General features: G+C 38.3%; 1 protein-coding gene across 3 annotated transcripts in view; it reads right to left on the bottom strand.

The window, feature by feature from the left end:
• UMAD1 (UBAP1-MVB12-associated (UMA) domain containing 1) overlaps nucleotides 1-22,442 on the bottom strand; it is a 112,660-nt gene that overhangs the window by 81,121 nt on the left and 9,097 nt on the right. The window lies entirely within an intron of this gene.

A 22,442-nucleotide genomic window follows, 5' to 3' on the forward strand; every position in this document is an offset into this window, starting at 1 on the left:
CTTCACATCAAACAACAGTAAAGAATCAGACAAGATCTTTAGCAAACACAGCTTGAACTATTACAGATAAACTGTACAACCATTCACTAGAGCAGATTTGTGCTATTTGTCAAAGAACATACCCCTTGAGCAAACAAAGAAAAAAAATATCAACCCCAAAAAAGAGCCTTTCAAAATATTCCACATCTGCAATTTTAGTGGCTCTCCTATAATCAGCTGGCCAGATACACTATGGCAAAAAATCAAACGTAAATATACCTGACAACTGTTTATGACGTTGTATATAAGTTTAACTATTTTACCTTTAAAGTTGACATCTACAGGACTTCCCAGTTAATGGAAAACTTCCCATAAGACTTTTACATCAAGCCCTGCCAACCTGGCTAATTTTGCTGTGCTATGTTGAACACAATGGGGGGGGGCAGGAACACTGTCCTCCCTCCAACTTGAATTTGTTGTTGTTGTTGTTAGCTACTAATATGAAACACTTTTAGACCAAGATAAAATGGAAATGACTGTAGTCTTAATGCTAACAGTGCTAAAATTAAATCCTTAAAGAACATGACAGCACCTATGGCTAAATATTCCTAGGTACCTTAATCAGCTTGTATTTTGAGCACCATAGACACATCTGTAAAAGCCGAACATAGTATTCTGATACCAGTGGTATCAGAATCACACAGCAGGAGAAACCAAGTCTTTTCAACTTCTCTCAGTCAAGAAAGTTTCCATATCCAGCATATGCAGCTATAAAACCTGTGACCTTTTTTTTTTTTAAGGAAGTACTAAACATAACCTTGAGGAGAAGTCAACATTTTATTTTATTGGCAAGTCTGAACATCCTCATGTTCATTTCCATTCTGTTCCAGACAATCTATTTTTCTGAAGAGTGGGCCAGAACTGTTGACATCGTTACTGTAAAACCAGCAGATTTCAGGTAAGCAACTATGAAGAACAGGAAAAGATATACAGATACACTGCTGTGTAAGACAATATAGTATGCCTCGATAATGTGCAGGATCTGCCATTAAGAATAGAGAACTAAAATGAGGTAGAATCTACATGTAAGTATTTTTTCCCATTTCTGCTGTTTATTAATGCATAGGAAAAGAAATGGCATGTGCTAAAAATCAAATTATCTCTCTCTGATCACTTGATCAATGATAAGATGCAATATAAAACAAACAAAACTCAAAAAGCACAACTCTGCTTTCAGTTTTTAAAGATGGGACATAACTGAAGGAAGAAAATTTATCACAATGTATGCTCTTTAAGAATGACAAACTGTTTAAATTGTTTGAGTTAAATACTAAGCTTTAAGGAAAGCTCCTAATTTCAATTAAAATGCTTGACTGAAAATAATCACTTCTGGGAAAATGATACTGGTTGACAAGAGATTTAAGTGAACTTATGGTTAAACTAACAGGTTTGGAACAAGACTAATGCCCCAAAAAGGCACTTAATAGGACTTTCTTTTCTTGAACACACTCAAAAGATTGTAAGACATATGATCTTTAGTTCAAATATAGCCTCCCTGTGTTACACTTTACTGGACTGACACTGTAAAGAAAGCTACAGTATAAATTCTGTAGCAGCCACTAGTCATAAATTAAGGTTTTTTAAGTTCTGTTGGTCTCTTGAACCTAAAGAACCACCTCATCTCAATAGTCCTTTAAACCAATCATTTTCCAGACAGGAATGAGTAACACACTTGCTCTTGAGATCGAGTATGTGCCTATATAGCTGGTGACAAACTCCTTTGCCAACCCTTCTGCACTGGCAGAAGTCAAGGCAGTTCCAGCCCAGACAATGTAGCTCCATTACTGTGTCACTAGCATCAAGGTAATCAAAACTTCCCTCTGAGCCAGGTCCATCAGCTCTGGCACAGTTCAACACTGTTGTATTTTAAAAAGTGTGGAAGTCCCATGTGCAGTCAACCTGCCCAGTTCAGGCAAAATGAACTGGAATCTGTCTGGACTCATCCATACAGACAAACCCACACACGCTGAAGATATAACTTTAAGTTAAATCAATTGCAAAAGCCACATGCCATCAAGGCAGAAAGGCTTAAGAAAATCCACAGCAGTATCTCTACCATTCTCTTCCCTACAAGGTTTTACTAGGGCAAAGGTATAGCAGCAAAAGTTAAAAATACAGTGATGGCCTTGCTCTTTATTCAAGAGTACAAGAAACAACCCACAATTCCACATCTCTACTCTGCTCTGGTGAGACCCCACCTGGAGTACTGCGTTCAGCTCTGGGGCCCCCAACATAAGAAGGCCGTGGACCTGCTGGAGCGGGTCCAGAGGAGGGCCACAAAGATGATCAGAGGGATGGAGCACCTCTCCTATGAAGAAAGGCTGAGCGAGTTGGGGTTGTTCAGCCTGGAGAAGAGAAGACTCCGGGGAGACCTTATTGCGACCTTTCGATACCTAAAAGGGGCTTATAAGAAAGATGACGACGGACTTTTTAGCAGGGCCTGTTGCGATAGGACAAGCGGTAATAGTTTTAAACTAGAGGGTAGATCTAGACTACATATAATGAAAAATTTTTTTACAATGAGGCTGGTGAAACACTGGCACAGGCTGCCCAGAGAGGTGGTAGATGCCCCATCCCTGGAAACATTCAGGGTCAGGTTGGACAGGGCTCTGAGCAACCTCATCTAGTTGAAGATGTCCCTGCTCACTCCAGGGGGGGTTGGACTAGATGACCTTTAAAGGTCCCTTCCAACCCAAACTATTCTATGATCTTGATTCTGACACACAGAGGTGGCAACAAGGTATTGTACTCTCAGATGCAAAAAGGCTGGCCTAGCCAAACCCTCTGCTGATACACTCTTCTTCTTGCAAATTTTGGTGTTCATCTCCCCCTGGTGGACTACGTACAGAGAGGGGAAACTGTTCCCTAGAACAGCTCCACCTAGAAAGATCTTTGCTACACCTAGAAAGTCCCCCTCTAATATCAACACAACTCCATACATCTTCCAGTTAGTAGGAAATGCTCAGCTCAGATGCACCAACAGGCAAAACCAGCAAGACCATCTAGAGTAAGTGGGTTCTGACACCAGTGTGGCCAGCATGTAGCCAAATGGGTAGGTGTAGCCCTCTTGCTCCAGAACCCACTGTACTGGACACTTAGACTTCTCTGCACTTACCTGCTGTGGCACTGGAAAACAGAACTAGAGTTCAGTTTGTACTTGGACAGGATGGAACGTAACAAGGTATGAAAGAACACCCATAATTAGTATAGACATATCATACGAAACCTGGATCAATAACGCATGAGAGTATACCGACACAGGATTCCTAACAGCCTTTCTTACATTCTTTAAAAGATGTCAAAATACCATACTACTACCATTGTCCAAATGCCACAGAACACTTCATCAACTGAAGTGCATAACAACAGTGAAAGGACAAGTCAACCAACCTTTCTTGGCTGATAGTAGTATTAAGCTTTGGTCAGCAGAGCCAACAGAAGCTTTCTATGCCAGACCTACACTCAACTTCTAGACCTCAACACAATCCATCTCATGAACTGTTGCAGCTCCCTCACTTTTCTACTAAGCATTTCTTTGTATTACTTTGTCTCCAAATTCTGTCCAGTGATTTCAGGAAATGGGCAATTGTTTGGCACTCTCTGCCCTTACTCAGCTATTTTCAAAAATCTACTTTCAAAGTGTGGGTGGCACACTTGAGAGCAAGTCTCAACTACGGGTACATTTTAATTTACAGCAGCAATAGCTACATGCTTCTATGCTGTATTTTCTAGGCCCCAAAATCTAGCAATGATTACACACTAGAAGGACATATAGCAATGCAGACAATGTAGATGGAGGAACTCCTTCAATATCAAACCAGGTCTACCAACTACACTGTTTCATTCTCACAAGTCACCGTGGCGAACAGATAAACTAAGACGTCTCCTCCCCAGTCTGAGTTAGTACAAGCTAAAACTTGCCACTGTAAACTTTCAGGGTGACGACTGCTCTGTTCATCACTTGGGAATTCTTAAGTACTTACATTTTACTAAAATTAAACTTGAAGTTACTATCTATAGGTAATATTCAACACTTTATCTCAATGTGACAAGTATACAAAACTGTTTAACCTCTCTAAAAACTTCACTTAATCACATCAAGACTTGGCAATTCTTAGTGAAAGCTAACTTGGTCAACATGGAGGAAGGAGAAAAAAGACAAGTCTGCACATAAGGCAGAAATACAGATGATGACTACTTTTTTTGGAGTCCTACAGATTTTTTTGCAGCCTTATAAAATGTTCTAACTTTACCCGAGTCTGCTGATAATCAGCCATCTTTCGTACTAGCACTGGAATAAGTTTTCCAACCTTCTCCAACCTGAATTCACTGTGGGACACAGCACATGTACTTAATTAATTGTGGAAAAAAATGCTTTCGCTCCACTTGCAAAAAAAAGTTCTGATTTAAAAAAACAGTAGTAAGCACCTTAAACATACCAGTAAAACTACCTAAACTGTAGTTGAAAACACCCTGGAACCTACCAGCTTAAACAACAAATTTGCAATGGCTAGGCAGATGCATCTGTATACATACAGGCATTATGTCAGTATTTTCTCCAACAATGTCAATGGATTTAGGGATCTACTTTCTTTGGATGATGCTTGGATTTAATAGTTAGGTGGCTCTGAAGCTATCAAGCCATACCTTTGTAGACTTAACTTCTTTCTTCCACTATGTATCACGCTTCATTCATCTATTCTCAACCACCTTCACCACAATTCCAGGTGGCAACTTGTGTTCTCAGGAACAACACAGTGGCATCCTGCTCCCAATTTATGGGACTTCTAAAAACCCACACTTTTTTTTTTTTTTGCCTTTTTTTTTTTTTTAATGTTTCTCTTGTATGCTTGCCTTTCCTCCCTTTAAAGGACTCAATGTGAGATAACAAACCATCCAGGTATCTAGCTAGCATAGAGATTTGCAAAAGCAAGCAACTTTCTTTTACAGAAGGACGCATCTGTGAAACATCCTTGGCTTATCGTACTCTTAAGTCAGCTTCTGGCATATGGTTGCTCTCAGACAGGTTGCCTATAGTTGTTTCTATTCAAACAAGAGCTCACCATTGACAGGCTTTGAACTCACCTAACAAGATGCTTTTAGGGACAGCAAAGTTCATAGCTTTATTTCTGCAAAGTCACCCTGACCAATCTACATTTCCACACATTTATTTTATTGCATACTCCCTTGTTCCATTGTTCTTGATGCCTTGCACACATTCTAATCTACTTTGAATTTGGGGATTACAACAAGTTTCGTAACAGGAAGGCACACCCCTTAACATCCCACTTTTATATGGCTAGATGGCTTGTCATCTTCTCCTGGCATGGGCACAAATGATGGAGAACTTACTTGCCATATAGAACAGTGAGAATCAAGACCCTAGGAACAATCAGTGCTAATGTTTTTCTCAAGTGGAACACATGACCTTTTTGCAGCTCTCCTGCAAGTTACTTTCTTAGTAAGGTAAACCAAGTACAGACTTGACTACCTTTTATTTAAAAAAAACCCAAAACCCACAAAAACCAACAAGCCAAGTCTGGGGTAAAATCCACCAGAGTTTAGGTAGTTATGTGAAATAATTCTAAACAAAGGATAAAAATAGTATCAATCAAAAAAACAAAATAAAAGAATTAGTATCAATCCAGTATCACGATACTTCAGTTGTGTTTGTGGAACAAACTAGGCTACAGCTACTTGAGTTGTAGATGTAAAACTAATCTACCATATCTTGTATACATAAACGATACTGTGCTGAACCACCCAATTTTGAAAGCAAAAATAGCAGCAACTTGGCATGAAAATCTAAGACTTTTCCCACTTATAATAAAGTTTTATGTAATGGTTACAACAAAGGAAAATATTTTTTAAAGGTTGAAAAATACCTCTAAAAGAAAAAGTTAGTTTATAATAACAACGCATACCCTTTCACAGGTTAAGAGGTACAAAAAAACAGCTAGGGTTTTTAAAGCTTCAAGCAGTACACGGCTAAAATTTCTTTAAAAAAAAAAAAAGGCTTTTGCAGTTGGATGGCCTGTGTGTGTTCCTTTGTTATTCATTAATAACTTTTGTGATCATTGTCCTGTGTCAATTAAGGTTCAACCAAGTCCCTAAAACAGAGCTGCTAAACCCCATCAGGGCAACCAAGGGTTATATGGCTGTGGGCAGCCTCTCGAGTCAGTTGCTACCCACCAAAGCCCAGCACTCCATTAGGCTTATCTGACGGTGGCTACCATCCCCTGTGCTGGCTACGTGACTTTGGAGCAGCACACCAGCTAGTCTTGGAAATGCCATTCCTTGCCAAGCCATTAAAGGAGAGATTTGCAGGAGAAGGGATGGAACTGAAGGAGGGTAAGGGAGGAGGGCTAAGGCTAGTGAGCTGTAAAGCCATAGGAGAGGAGGCTGTATGGGGTTTGCTTGTCAAGGAACAATGAGTTCTTTTGAAAGGCACTTATCCTTTCAGATGCGTTATGTATTGCATATTACTGCAGCATGCATTTATCTGACCTACCAAATGCATGATTTTCATACCTAGTTAGAAGCGGGCAAGTCACACTAGTTTAGCAGATGATGATACACTTAGAAAGCATAACTATCCTATTTAAATTTTCAACTTTTTCACCTAGAAATGAATATTAAGTTAGAAATACTGTAAAATATTTTTTATCTAATTAGCTTCCACTAGGGGGAAAAAAAAAAAAAAAGACTGAAATCTGTATTTTTTCCTATTAATGCAGAAATGTAGCATTTAGTTCCCAAAATAACATTTTATGGTTTTAGGACAAGATTATATTTCATTCTTGCTTTGATCACTATTATCTGCAATAATTAAATTCTTTACCTCCCTAAAAAACAATGAACAAAAGATGCCCAAAATTTTTGGATAAGGTGGGGTCTATTTTATTGTTATTCTTCTCAAGTACAGGCACCACTCTGTCATAACTTTGAATTTTTTAAATAAAAATATAACACTCAACTTTGATTATATCATACATATTTTTAAAAAGAGTTGGTAAGGCATATGACAAAAATAAATGTGGAAAGGAAATGAAGGTATTTTCTAGAACTATTTATAGTAATCCAGTCATGCTGAACTGATTGTATTTCCTCCTATATTGAAAACGCACAGACAGCTGCATACAAAATAGATGTCATCAACTTTCAACTTATATCCAGTGCGAAAAATAACAGGTAAACATACTAGTAAGTAGACTAAAATTGCTGTTAGTTTACACAGGGAAAGAAAACTTTACTGTGGCCAAATCTTGAAACCAACAATTTGTACAGATAATCATCTATCTCTGTGAAATATATTCATATATAAGAACTCCTAAAGATTAGTTTCTTAAGAATTAAATTTTGACATTGGTACAATATTTATTTTAATGAAAGCACTTAAGACACAAGAAAATTGTTGGCAACATGAAGTTGTTTTTGTTTTTTTTTAATTAAAAGAAGCTGTAAAGTGTAATTATAACCTAAAGTTACCCCCAAGTGTCTGGAATCTGGCCAAGAGCTATTGGTTTCTGTAAGATATGTGTCTTATGAACAAGAGAAGCTGAATTCTGAACAGGGATAGCTAATACTTTGTATCATGTCTTCGGTAAGTTATGCTTTTTCTATCTGTCTACCTCTTCATTTTAAATTTTATTAGCTTTAGAGTCAAAAGGGCTCTCTAATTTACATGGACAAATGAACCCACTAGACAGGCCACCTGAAATCAGTTAGTTCAAAGGTAAATTAAAGACATATTTGGTCCCTCTCCCGTTTCCTCTCATGTTCTAAGGCATTAACAGAGGATTTAGTTGCAGTGTTTCCATCATACGCAATGTTTAACTTCCTGTAATTCCCTGTTGTCAAGAGGGCACAATCATGGAAGATGCTAACACACCTGACTATATCCTGGTATTCTACTGAAGAAGAATACCAGGATACAAGAATTAAATGGTGTTATGAGACCAGACCAGATATTCAGGTTTTTTTCAGCCTTTTGCTACTCTGCCTACCTGTAATTTCACTGCTTGAAGATCTCCCCTGGAAGATCTCACAGGAAAAAGTCAAGAATTCTGGAGTTCTGCTTCACTTGATTAACTCCACATTTAGCTTTGAATCTTTTCAACTTTAATACTATACTGAATTTATCTCCAGTGCACACACTTATTTTACTGAGGCTATTCCTTCAATTCACTGTTCAGAAAATAATTCACTGGCAGTAAAAAAGCATATACATATGGCTTGCTAGAAATATTTTGCTCAGAAGCAGGTGGTGCACATGCACTAAGGTTTTAGTAGTGTTCCATAAGGATGAATTCCATAGTCTAGTACTTCCACTACACTGTGTAAGCAGGGGAAAAAAGGCAACAACTGACCCTCCCATGCTAAAATAGGGACAGAACTTAAGGGGGAAAAAACGTAACCAGACACTCAGTTTACAATAAACTAAATATAACAAAGCCTCCCCCATTCGCAATGCTGTTTATTCCAACTGTATATATTTGATCTGTCTACAAAGTTTACATCAAGATCCAAAACATCCAAACACTTCCACCATGACTATAGCGTGAATAATGCTCATTGGCAAGAGAACCTCAGTTTTACCGACAAAAATAACGGTATATAAATCCACCTTGCGAAAGTAGGAAGGCCACAGACATGACCCCAAACAGACATCCCTAAGGTTTCAAGGGAATCTACAAACCATTCCTGAGCTTCTTCGCCACATCTCTTACAAACAGTCTATGGTGCTTAGCTTCAGGGTGTATAGTAATATGTACAAATAAGATGCTTCCATTTAAGAAGAAAAGTTACCTTGTATGAGTTAGTACCCTACTAGAGTGTGGGGAGTGTAAGAATATAGAAAGCTCTTCCTTTGGGCATCTTTTTGTCCATCAAGTGTAAAAGCCAAGCCTCTTCTGTCTTTTGTTAATAAATACATCAGAAACTAGGAATATCTAAAAGTAGACAGGGTTTTAACAACTGACAAAAGTAAATGCACTTCACGATATTTCTGTCTCTGCTTGACTAGCATTTCAGCATGTTTCTAAAGCAGTGAGGGTCACATTACTCATCCTGATTGCCTGCACATTGTACTTCACAAGTAGGCTTCATACACATCATTCAATTTATAATTCAGAATATGAGTTCCCAGCTAGAAGCTGTTGTTTTGGAGGGAGGAAAGGACAAGGACCATGTTACATTATGTTCTGCCCTTCAGATGATTTCTGGAGGCAGTTTATGTAGCATTTATCTATTTAGTTATCTTAAAGAACACCCTCAAAATCCTGACCTCTCAAAAACTGTCTGCTTTTTTCATTTCAACACCAGTTCTGTTCTTCTGGGTGGTTAACAGTAATAAAAAGCATCCCAGACATACTTACGAAGTAAAACTGGAAGCAAAAGTCAAACAATATATCCAATATATCCATCCACAGTTTAACAGCTATCATCTTCTGCTTGCAGCGTGTCACCGTAGCACATGGTTCAATCCTCTCAAAAGGGACAGAATACCTGGGACTCCTGAAACACTACATCAGTAGACTGGCTCTTAACACTCCAGGTATCACATCAGAGCACTTATGCTACTTTAAGTCACACAGACAACAAAAGTAATTGTTGCTTGCTCTCCAGTTGGCAAAGGTAACAGAGGGTATACCTGAGGAAAGTCATCAAGAGGAGAATGGAAATATAAGTTTTAAAGCAAGAGCCTCTGAGAGCGTGTTAATTTGCATCCCATGTTAAGCCTGATCTCTAGAGTCAAGATCAAAAGTGCCTAGACATGTTCTCACCAGAAAAGTCTTAACTTCATAATTCATTCTCTGAACAAGAAGTTCATTGACTTTAGCTACAGAATTTAAGCAAACAGATGGCTTATGCTGCCAGGAATGTGCTGAAGACTTAAAGAAATATAAATCCAGGGGATTCAGAAGTTTCACTGGACCCAAGGGAGAGGGTAGAAAAAGAAGAGAGAAGGGAAGTAGCAGACAAGATCACTTACACATATCACACCTTCTGAAATAAGAACACAAAAGAGCAACACAGACATCCTTAACTTTACATCTGATTCATCAAATAGAGGTTAGAAAAGAAAGCATTTCTTGCTCAAGAGTAGTTGTTACAAAGGTCAGCGTGCAAGACATGCAGCTGAAAGATACCTGCTGACATTAAGCAGGTATGAGCCTGTATTGCTTAACCAGTAAAAGATAACACAGGAAACTGGGGGGAGGAGGGTCTTTAAAAAAGAAAAAAAAAAGTTTTCCTTTTTGTTTTAAAACAGAAGACTGCAAAAAAACCCAAACACTGCAAGATAAATTAGCTCAGGAGTATAAAGAGCGGATCACCACTATTGCATTACAGCCCCAATCAACTTTAAACCAACTTCCACAGCAGTACTGTGTGCTTCAGGTTTAAAAAAAGCAATATGCAAGCAAATAAAATTTATAAAACATTTTCTAATCTGAAGTTCTCAATAACTTCTTATAATCAAACCTGGAATCAGAAGGTGCTGGATAGCTTTTACTATTATTTTACATTGAAAAAGATCCCATTTCTTTTACCAGCCAGCATTGTTGGCCCTAGCCCCCCGGGGGGGGGCCAGGGGCCCATGCCTGCCGGATCACTAAGCCGGCAGAAGAAGCACGCACAAAATGCACCCTCTTCTGCCGAACCACTACGCCTGTGACACACCTCCCAGCAACCAAGTAAGGCTTTTTTTAGTCAACTTTTGATGGACAATGAATGCATTTGCAGCTGTGATAGGTTGAATATTACCTGAAAGTATGATCCTCAATTATTTTCTTAGAGTTCTCCCCCTTGTTTCATCTAACAGTTTCTTAATACTCCTGAAAAGGTAATTTAGTCTAATAGCAAAGACTTGCAAGCATAGAATTTGACTGCTGGTTAATGCTATTTAAAATGAAAAGCATATTGTAACAAACCATGACTCATTATCTTCACACAGTACACATATTTTGCTGTCAACAAGATTAGAATGGCTATGATACCTGGAAAGGCACGCTCAAAACAATAATCTAAAAAAGCAGCTGTCTCAGAAGCCACAAAATGCATTAGGGATCTAAATTCATTAGCTGTAGCTTCTGCACATGAGCACAAGTGTCCTGGATCTGATCGGGAAGCAGCTTAACTCCCCCCTCCCCTTGCCTCCCCCATGGCATGTTCCAGGCATAACGGGCACCTTTTCCCTGGAAATTAAAACAGGGGAAATGAGAGCTGATCCTGCTTTTCCCCTCACCCTCTAACTGGCCCACTCAAGCAGTAATGGACCTGAGATCTGGTCCCTGAAGTCTGAAGGTATTCAAGCTTCTGCCTCCCATAGGGGAGCCTCCTGGCCAGCTACTCTTTAATTTGCTTGGGGCACCTTTCTCCCCTTCCGTTTGAAGCTGGACCTGGTTCACCCAAAACGGAAAGGTTGCCTGGGACAGAGGTAAAACAAATCAGAAAGAGTCTGAGCCCGATGGCTAAGAGTTAGCAACACACTCTGGTCTCTTCATGCTGTTTGGGGGGGGGGGGGGGGGGTGTGTGTTTAACCTTTAGTCATTTCAGTTTAAGAAAAAACAAGCGTAAACCCACAACACACACAGGCTAGGGAGTAGAGACCAGTATTCCAGTCTCCTTATTCCCAGGTCACTGCTGGAACTACAATGATTAATGCAGTATCAGAGAAGCTCCTACATCTTGCATTATTGAAGTAGAACCACGGTGCAGTCAATATAAAAAGTGAAGGTCCTCCCAGATGGACTATTTTAGACTTCAGTGCTAGAAGATGTGCATCTGACTGCGCTAAGCCTATGCAGAACTAGATTTGAGGTCTCCCGCTTCTCGGATGAATGCTTGAATAAGCACAAGTACACACCAAACATATTTCAAGAAGAACATGCTGTAACTTCAGCTTTTGGTTTTGAATCAAGTGGACAGACACGCCTGATGTACGGCGCCTTTATTCAGACACTTCAGCTCCAGAGCATACCAAGAATTCAAGCTTACTGCTGGTCTCTGCTTTTGCCAGTGAGTCATTTTAGGCAAATATACTCAAAACACATTTTGTAAACTGAATTTCAGAGATATTTAATTCCACTTCTTGGTTCACTCTTTCCTATTTTTTTAAAACACCATGCACAAGTTGGAAACTACTGGTTCTTTCCTGGGTCTCACCTCTTGTTCACTCAGTGGTAAAGCAGGAGTAAATTTTTGTAAGAGATGGTACATCCAAATGAAGTTTATATTCAACTGAAGTCAGTATATTAAATTTGTTTAAACCTAAGGAAAACTCCTTCTGCATCTCTTTATAACAGTGCTGACATAACCTGTGGGTTCGTAAAAGAAAACAGTTCTAGCAAAAAAAAAAAATCTCTCCTAATGAAGGGTGCATTGGTATGTGTATTTAATATCCATGTTTTAAAGACAATATTGGCTACTTTCTGCTATAATAGCTTTGCTAATGCTTTTGTAAATCAGATCTTCCTTAGTCATAGCCTTCCCCTTCTGCAAGACCTAAGAATGAAATCATTCAGAAGAAATTATGTAGGCAAGTTCCTATTAAAAAAATAAAATGGTAAAGAAATAGCCATAAAGTCCCATTCCACCCCTCTCAAAAAACTGACGTTTCATACACACTGAAAGAGGGATAAAAATTAATCTTGTGGGTTTTAAGTTGTTCCTCCCCCTTATTCACCCTGGAATAGGAAAACTATGAGCTTAAACTCCTGAACAACTGCAGTATGTTGCTGGTCTAGACAGATCTCAGTGGAGAGAGATTTTAGAATGATACAGCCTAACAGCAAAAATATTTTTTTGTTTGTTTTGTTCCAGGAAAGGTCTGGGACTTTGGATCATTTTAAGGAAGCTTGCCCATTTTAACTGAAAAAAATTAGTATATTGTACATGTTTAATGGCTGTCACATGCTCAAAGACCTCAATCTGGGGGTAATTGAAAGAGGAAAAAAAAACAAACCACAAAAAAACACCAAAACAAATAAACCTCACCATTGACAACTTAATACTACCAATTGTGAGGGCTCTCTCTACAGTTTGTACTTGTATTCTTACAGACAAAATACAAAATCCATATTCACCTAATCCATATTCCCCTAACTGCACACAGACACCCTGACAAAAACAAGAAGGAAACGAAGAGAATGTATACATCTACTGAGTGTATTTGAAGTCCCACACGTATCTCAACCGCTGTGAGGGGGAAAGACAGAGAAACACTCACACTGTATCAATATTCCTGAGTTAAACTCACTTAAGCTTTTGAATGATTTTCTGCCCATTATCATTTTTGCCCCGCACACAAGTTTTTGTAGCAAATAACCATGCCTAAATTGAGGAAACAATATACAGAATTAAGACTGTGATTACATCCTGTGATATACGTGGTTAACTATAATAACAGCAAAGTGTGTGCTAATTGTTAAAGAAACAAACTGCACAAACAAAGCAGCCCACTACTTCTAGGAGGTCTTCGCATTCCCCTTTATTTTTTACTATCACATAGAAGGGCATCCCCATGACAATGGAAATAGCACTAGAATAATTTACTAAAAGATATAAAAAGCACAAAGTGAAATGATCATGGTCACAAAAAATGATTACTGTGTAATTTCCCCAGCTAGCCATGGTCAATGCTGTGAGCAAATGCTTATTTTTAACTGAAGGAAGAAAGAATAATTTCAGAACTGACTCCATGCAGCCCTCGTTTGTGGGGGAAAAGCAGCATGAAAAAGCTGAAGATCATTCAGCTGTGTGTGCAGAGATCAGAAAGCACACTACATTTTTGGCAGCCACTAAAGATGTGTTATGGCAGAAGTAGATGAAATAGCACTGATGTGCAAAACAATTGACTGGATAAATCACCTATATCCTTTAATTTCTTTGGCCCTTACTGAAAGGTGCTTAACCTAGTATATCAAGAAAGAACAGCTGAAGAAAACACACCTTTATGCACAAGGTGACAAGCCATCTTCATTTTATAAAGAAAAGCCTTACACTTATGTTACTATTTCATATTAAAGCCTATGACACGACTGACTTGAAACACTTGTGAAACACGAACATAACCTTCTTGAGTTCTTTTATACCACCTAATTAAAAATAAACAAGACAATGTATCTTTGGCAAAGTAATTTTTCTTCTTCCACTGAAAAAATGTACAAAAACACTTATTTGCCAGAGATAGGGAGGGGTGTGTGTAAAATCAGCTCAACATAACATTTCCTTCAGAGAAAATTAACATTGATTAACATCTATAGAAGTCTGAATGACTCCAACCAGACAGGCTGTGATTGCATGAGCTAATGACTAGGGCTCTCTTGGCAAAGAATGATCTTCTAACTATGCTGTAAATTGCTGAAAGAGGGACTTCAACCTGAATTCATCACTTGCCAGAAGAGCAACTTGCACTGCTGCAACACATTTTCCACCTCTTGTTTTTCAGTTAGCCCTAGCTGTAAGTTCACCTTATACTGGAAAATCAGACTTGAGCTAAAAATACACTACATCTTGAACTATTTTCTTTGCATCATAAAACAAAGAAGCTTTTAATTCTAAAAGACACTTAATGACCAGCATATTCTAGGAAACAAAGTTTACAACCAACACTTGAAAATCCCTACTTTTACACTACATTTTGCTATTTTTACTCTGTTTTACAATAAGCAATCAGTATTTTCCTTTCTTGTATTCCAACTGAAAATTGCTTTAAGAATGCTATAAGGACCAATAGACGAAGACATTAGTAGTGGAGAGTAAACTACTATGTAGGGGAGTAAAATTGTCAGAACACAGGTGTCAAAAGCAATCACCCTACTATAACCAAACATTAAAGAATACTATGTCAGCTATGTAAATACATCATTGTAGAACAGTCATGTCCAAGAAATGCCTTCATCTTTTCTGAGGATAAATTTCTAGGAATAAAAAGGATTTTCTTACTTCAGCATATTCTACTTCCATCACTATTTGCAAGAGTTAATATCAGTAGGACCAAACCTCTCAGGAGCAGTTTGGAGACCTGGACATGTAGAAAGTGACTATTATACATCAAGTCAGAAGGCAGTTAATATGAAAAACAGGAACGCAGGCCGAACCAATATTTTCTTAGAGGGCTGGCAGCAAACTGTCAGATGCATGTGTGACCTCAAAACAACCTTTTGCCAGATGCCTCTTTAACCTCTTACAATTACATCAACTTCTAAAAAGACTGGTACATTTTACCATTTTCCTCCTTTGTTTATGCAAATTAAGATGTGCTTAAAAGACAGATTGAAAATGTTTGGTTCTGTGCATTTTTGTCTGTCGTAAAGCCCCAAAATAAAGCTCTCTAATACACCAGCACATACTTCTTTTTTTCTCCCCAGGATTAAAACTGCTGTAGAAGTTAAAGAAGTCTTCTTTCTTTTCTCCTCCCTTGAGTCAGTATTCAAAACCAAGTAACTTTTTGAGATAGCTGTGAGTTAAGGGGCCAAGACAATATTCAGCCAAAGCAATCAATAAATCACTTTTAATACTATTTACCTTTTTTAAGTAAATAAGTTTTTGTCATAAAAAGTATGTTATACATCTTACGTTGCAATCAACAGAAGCCAACACAATGATTTCATATTAGTCAGATTTTAAAATGGCCTGTATGCTAACATTTAAAGAAGGGCATTTCTTAAAATTTTAAAATAATCAAATTCATAGCATGGAAGCATCACGAACGTCTTTCAGGGGCTCAAGCCTTAGAAAGCAACAAAAAAAAGAGAAATTTTACGGAATGAAAAGTAAGTAGGTCATGTCGACTAAAGTGCTAAAAATACTAACATCTGATTTGTGGCTGAGAGAACTATTTTTAAAATCTAGAGGGGTACAAGTAAATGAAGAATTGCACAGTCCTTTGTCAACAAAAACATGCTTTGATGAGGCATTAAAAAGAAAGACTCCCTGTGCTGTACAGAATCCAAGAAAAAAGAAAAATTTCCTTTAAGAAATATACCTCCTTATACAGCAAAACAATGAATTTCAGTTGTTCTGTAACCCAGTTCCTTTAATCTGCATAAGAGATGCTGACTGAGTTCACTCAACCAAATCACTACTGGCTTTCAGAATACAATCAACACATGCTTTTCAACAGTATTAATATAGCATGAAGCTTGTGCTCCTAATTATTCATGTTTTTGCATTCTGTTTTTTCCCCCTGCTGTAAAATATGCAAATTTACTTCTTTGTGTTATTTAGGTCCCACATGGGCCTCAACAGATCTGTTTGGAAGGAATTACAAGCCAACATCTAGATACATGCTGTCAACATTTCAAGCTTCATTATTTTTATTAGGTTGGAATGCCATTATAGATTTGATATTAGGCTTTAAAAAGCTTTTTATAAATCTGTCGAAAACCTACAGTCTAATAAAATGGTGTACTGATAATTACTACTACTCCACTTTGTGTGTGTGTGTGCATGAAAGGGAGAGAGAAAAGCCCTACAACTCTTGAATACAAGATAAATCCCCATCTAGCGGTACTACTGAAAAACGCAGTTTGTTTTTGTGCAAAATCAGTACCCAAGAGGATTAGTTTGACTTCATTACTGAATGAAGGGTAGCCATTACCTCCTTATGCAACTAAGGATCAGTAACAGCAGAGGACTGTTTCTTCTGAATTCCTCCTCCTCCATTTTCAGTTAACTCTGACTGTAAAATTCAATGCCCAAATGAGTTACTAACGATTTTTAAGTATAAAACCCGTAAAGAAGCACTTCAAGAAACAGGTCACTTTATACAGTAACTTCTTGCTGTGCATCAAAATTGTTCACTTACAGTGGCACAGGCTGATATGTATATAGTATTCTTTAGATAAAAACACTGAAAGATTTCCCCAAATCTCAGATTATTATAAAGTTAGTATTAAATGTTTTTAAACTTAAACAACATAATGAAATAGTAGCTTAGTTATTCGAAAACTGCAAGGTTGGAAATAACTACATAAGCACTTACTGTTATATAAAAAAAACACGTAATACAAGCCCATTGATGCAGAAAGTGAAAGGACATTGAGACATTGTTTTTTGCCAACTGGCACAAAGCCTTGTGCATTTCTTTAATGTAATAGTATATTTTAAAACACTGCAGCAGCCCAGCCTTCCTTACTAACACCGCTAAAAGTTCCTTAAATATTAATGAGAAAACAATGTAAAGATTCACAGGCATCTACTACACATTACTACTGACTCCTGGAAAACAAACAGCAGCAGTAACACTAAGATTTTACAAATCTCTTGATGCATTTAATCTTTGAGGTGTGTACGGAGAGGGAAGAAACCAAAAAACTATTTGAATTGCGGTAATAAACTAGTATGAGGGTAGTCCTTTGATTTGGGAGGATCAGTATATTAAATTTCCCTTTCATAACAGATTCACTCCTGGTGATTTTAAAATTGCACATTTCTCTCAGAAGCAAACATTTAAGGAGATCTTCAAAATATATGTAGAGATTTGTATTACTAAGATAAATATGGAAACAGTAAGGATCTTATTGCAAGACCTTGTTACATGTTGGGTGACAGTGAGGGTGTCCCTTAATTCAAATACACAATTTATCCAATTCTTCCTTCCACAATAAAAAGTACCCCCACAACTACCTACGTGCAGAATACATTAATGGCAAAACAGAAATGGGGAGTCGGAGGGGAACAAGTATATGTAAAATTGGTCTTCAGAAGAACACTCAAGATTTCCAAAACTAAAGACTGACTTGTGTTGATCATTTTACTTTTTTACATCTTCAGTACAGAAGATGTCCCAATTTGTTAAGGATGTTGTTTTGCAATATAACTGCAGTTAACAAAGGGAAACATTCAGTTGGCTGTAAATCATACTTTTCAGTCTCACAGCTAAGTGAGGATGCTCCTGCCTACAGATGAGGATGATCCCATACAAAGGAATTACAATACTGAATTAACTCAGTAATATATATACCAAATACATCAGAGGAAGGTTCAAGTACCTCATTTAAGATAAAGCCAAAGTTCGAATGCCTTGCAGAGATTGGCTTAGTATTTTAAGTCATACCTGACCATCAAAATCTTGAGATAAGAATATCTGCTATCATCTATCGTTATTTATCAAATTCATTGTGTACTCTTTTTGCATTCCATTAGGTTCCTGACTTTGTCACAGCATGTGGTGGTGATGAATTCTACAACACCTTGCTTCTCGAAAAAAAAATCCTGAACTTTCCACCTTTCATCTAATACCAGTTCTCTTCCACTTTCTTAATAAGAAATAAATATTTGCCTTATACTGTATTTCACCTCACAGGATGAAAAATAGTAGTTCCTACCTCCATTTCTGTGAGGTTTTAGATGGTGCAAGCCTGACCACATTTGTTCTGTAGAGCTCCTTCTCTGCAGACATTAGCATTGAAACAGAAGGTACATGTTGGTTAACGTGACAGATCCAAGACTCACTTAAATACCACGAGTCCTTGTCCTAATTGAGAAGAGATTTCAAAACACTTAATTTCTTATGTCTATGACTATTTATGTTCTCTTGAGAGGAAATATAACAGGCAAAAATCATGCCTGCTCCAACAGTGAGAAGCATAGCAAATAAGTGTTAATCCAAAATTTGCTGACTAGTTCTAGATGGCCTCCAAGGATCTAGTAAAGCACAGTAGGAAAAAGGGAGGTTTACAGAAGAGGAGTATATCTTCAAGATAAAATTCCTGCCAACCCTTCTCACCATGGCCACAGCCTCCCTGCATCTGTGGCAGTCACTCCACTCTGATGAGAATCCTGTGCCTGTCCATTTTTCCTTGGGTACTTACTCTTGAAACTTTGAAAAACTCTACAGCAAAATTGCTGAATCTCAGAAAACAACCTTCAGGTGACAGTTAAGTGCTCCCTATAAGTCAATAACAATACTCCCTACCACCTGTTAAGAGATCTGCACCTGAGGCTGCGAGCAGACCTCTGAAACAATAGCCATTGGTCAGTATTGAAAATTTAAGTCTAAAAAACTGAAACAGAAAGCTGTCCTAAGCTCAAGGAAGAAACAGAAGTTACGTACGTTTACAAATCAGGTTTATCAGCACCAGCAACTGAGCTGCTTCTTGAAGCCATTTACTCCATTCCAATTTACAACATAAAAAGATCCCTGAGAGAAAACCAAACAAAACCCAACAACTCTTAAATCCATGAAACATATCGGTCTTTAAAACACAAGTTAAAAGTAAGCAAAGCAGAGTTGCACTCAGGCATGGCCAAAGGCTCAAGATCAAGAGCTCCTCAGAGAACCGTGCTGCCTCCAGACACTAGTGAGAGACAACACAACCATCCTGGCTGTTTGGCCCCAAGCACACCACCTCAGGTGCACCCAGCCCCAGGCGTTTGGCTGTCCATGCCCACAGCCAGCACTGATACAGTGCAGCCTGAGCACGTCCATCAGGATCCAGGCAAAGAGCAGCGGGAGAAGCCTCATCCCAGGTTCTTGGTCCTTGCCCAAGCCACCCTGCAGGGATGCCTGTGCCTGCCCGTGCACCTTGATAACCCCAACCCTGACCTGACTTCCTGGCCTGGCCTCTGATCTGCCTCATCCCTGCTGACTTGTCTGGCAATCGCTGGACTCTCGGCTGACCCTGGTCACCATCGCCAGACCTGCTCTGTTGTCCTTGCTCAGGTAGGGTGGGACCGCACTCCTCCTGGGTGAGGTCTCTGCCCAAGCCCCTGCCCTCTTGGCGCCCTTGCTTGGCTGCAGGCTCACCTGCCAGGTGGAGCCACCAGCACTTGCTGCTCCCTCACACTGGCTTACTTCAGATTTTTCTGGAAATGTAACCAAGACCCTGCACATCAGCATCTTAAACTAAACCTGAAAACAAAATTAACATTTAGCAGTATTTTTTAAAGAGCACATACAGAACAATATTCTGTGACAAATTATTTCGTCTTTTTTTTTTTTTTTTTTTTTAACAATGAGGGTGATGAGACACTGGAACAGGCTGCCCAGAGAAGTTGTGTTCAAAGTCAGGTTGGACAGGGCTCCGAACAACATGATATGGTGAAAGATGTCGCTGCCCATGGCAGCCAGGCTGGACTAGATGATCTTTGAAGGTCCCTCCCAACCCAAACCATTCTATGATTCTATGATATCTTAGTTATCTTCAAACAAAAAACACTCACCACCCACCCCAGTGGAACCATCAGCACCATGTGGACGTTTGCTGAGTTTTTGACCTTGCCAAACGCACATGGGAAGCAGCACTGCTGTCTCAGTTTTTCAATTCCTGATCTTATACTGAGATTAGGACTACCAGTCATATGCATCTCTGAGATCTGATGGGAGATTTTTAGCTTTGTGCCAAACCAAAATGCTAGCACTGATCTGTCTTCTCTGTGGCTAGCAACAGTAGGAATGGATGGTAGGCTGGAATTTATTTTATATTACAAAAGCCAAAAGCCACAAAACATGAGAAATTCCTTAAGAACTACTCTTCAAGATCCCCAAGCTAACTGAAAACTTACTCATTTTCTGAATTCTGTCATTCAGAATGTTAACTTTAAAAACAATTTGTGATGATCAGGCAAACCCCTGAAACATTTTTCTTATTTCTGCAATTGATTCACTCATCAAAACCAATCACGTGTTGTGCGCATTTCATAAGCCTCTATTCCCTTTTTAGAATAACAGTTCTGCTTTTACAGAACAAACACTACTTTTACACCTTCATGAACAGATGAGATGACCAGTATCTGGAAAGTAAGTGAACTCATAGTTAGACATAAAAATGCTTTAGTCCCTGGTAGAAAATAACATTTTATATTTATTTTGTAGAGAGTGAATTATGAATTCTTTGTTCTTGACTCCCACACACGCAGTATGTGCCCCCAAAGCTAAAATAATTTCTTTCAGCTACTATGCTGCAAAGTTGTTTTTGTTGCTTCCAGTGTTTTTATGAGTCATCTTTCTAGTCACAGAATAGGAATTCAGATATTGAAATTCCAAATGTACTGATATTCTACAAGTAAAGGTAGATTTAAAATATAGCAATATATAACAGGACTTGGAGGAGTTATGAAAAAATAGAAAAAAAAACCCCTCAGGATTTGACAGGGTGATAGCTCTGGTGGATCTTTCTCAATCAAGTGTTGAACATTCTTCCCTCTTTTTCAAATATCAGATGAGATACAGAAAGAGGTTAAAATAATTAAATATTGTTAGGAAAATCACAATTATCTACATTTAATTGTGATGCTCAGCACTCTCACTACATTACTGAATAGATTTCTTTGTAATTTAATGGACATGGCATTTGATTCTTCCTTGGTAAGTCTCATTCAGACTTCCAGTAAGACTCCTGGTTGCCCTTATCAGTGGTGCATCATGTGAACAATCTTGCAAAGGATTTGTGATAGACGAGCTCTCCTGACCACGACAGTGGAAATCAGGAGCAAGTGTCCCTTGAGGATGTATTTTTCCTCTTTTTTTCCTCCAGGAAAGAAAAGCAAAGCACTTCCTCTCATGTCCACAGTATATCAGCGAACTAGGCTTTTTGTTCTTATTTGCTCTGAATGAAAGACTGGGTTTAGGAACGAACTTAAAACATAAGAAATTAAATTCTCGCTCCCTTCAAGAGTGTTCACTGCCTACAGCAGTATTCACACTAACGGTCCTATAATCCTACTGAGATTTGTTAAAGACATTTAGTGCTGGTATTCTAGAATATTTTACAGCTAAGTTTAAAAAAGCTTCAGAACCTCCCATCAGGGTAATAAAGAACTAGCAGAATAGCTAGGTGTTGTGGTTTGTTTTGGCTTTTTTTTTTTTTTTGGACTGCCACTATTTCTAGACAAACAAAACTTCTAGATAAGCATCTGCTTCAGTGCTGACCTATAATTCTGCAACTACATCCATTTAGCATATGCTCCACTGACAAGGTTGACGGCAATTCTTTTGCCCAGTAAAAGTTAGCCAAGATGAAATTACAGTCCATTTTGTTGCAGTTTGCTAAATTAACATCTGTCTGAGCAAAAAATAATAATAAATAGAAATAAAATAAGAGAGGATTCAAGCAAAATTTATAGTCCTTAAATTTATATTTAATAGATTAATTTAACATGAATTTATATGAACAAAGTTTAAATAAACACTGACAGCATTTTGGGAAAAAGGAATGAAGCTCAACTGAATGCAGAATCAGGACCAGCAATTGTGGGACATAAGCAACGTTTGGGTGCAGAACTCTCTGCCTGTTACAGAATTCGAAACTCTAAATGGTCTCCAGACTTTTTGGGGACAACAATGCGTCTTCTTTGACCCTTCCACAATGCAAGTGCTAGAGTGATTTGATGTAGCTATCAAAACCAGTGCAGATGAACAAATCTAGTGGAAGGCAACCATTAAACATGACAAC

Source organism: Haliaeetus albicilla, chromosome 2, assembly GCF_947461875.1.
Source record: "Haliaeetus albicilla chromosome 2, bHalAlb1.1, whole genome shotgun sequence".
NCBI lineage: Eukaryota > Metazoa > Chordata > Aves > Accipitriformes > Accipitridae > Haliaeetus > Haliaeetus albicilla.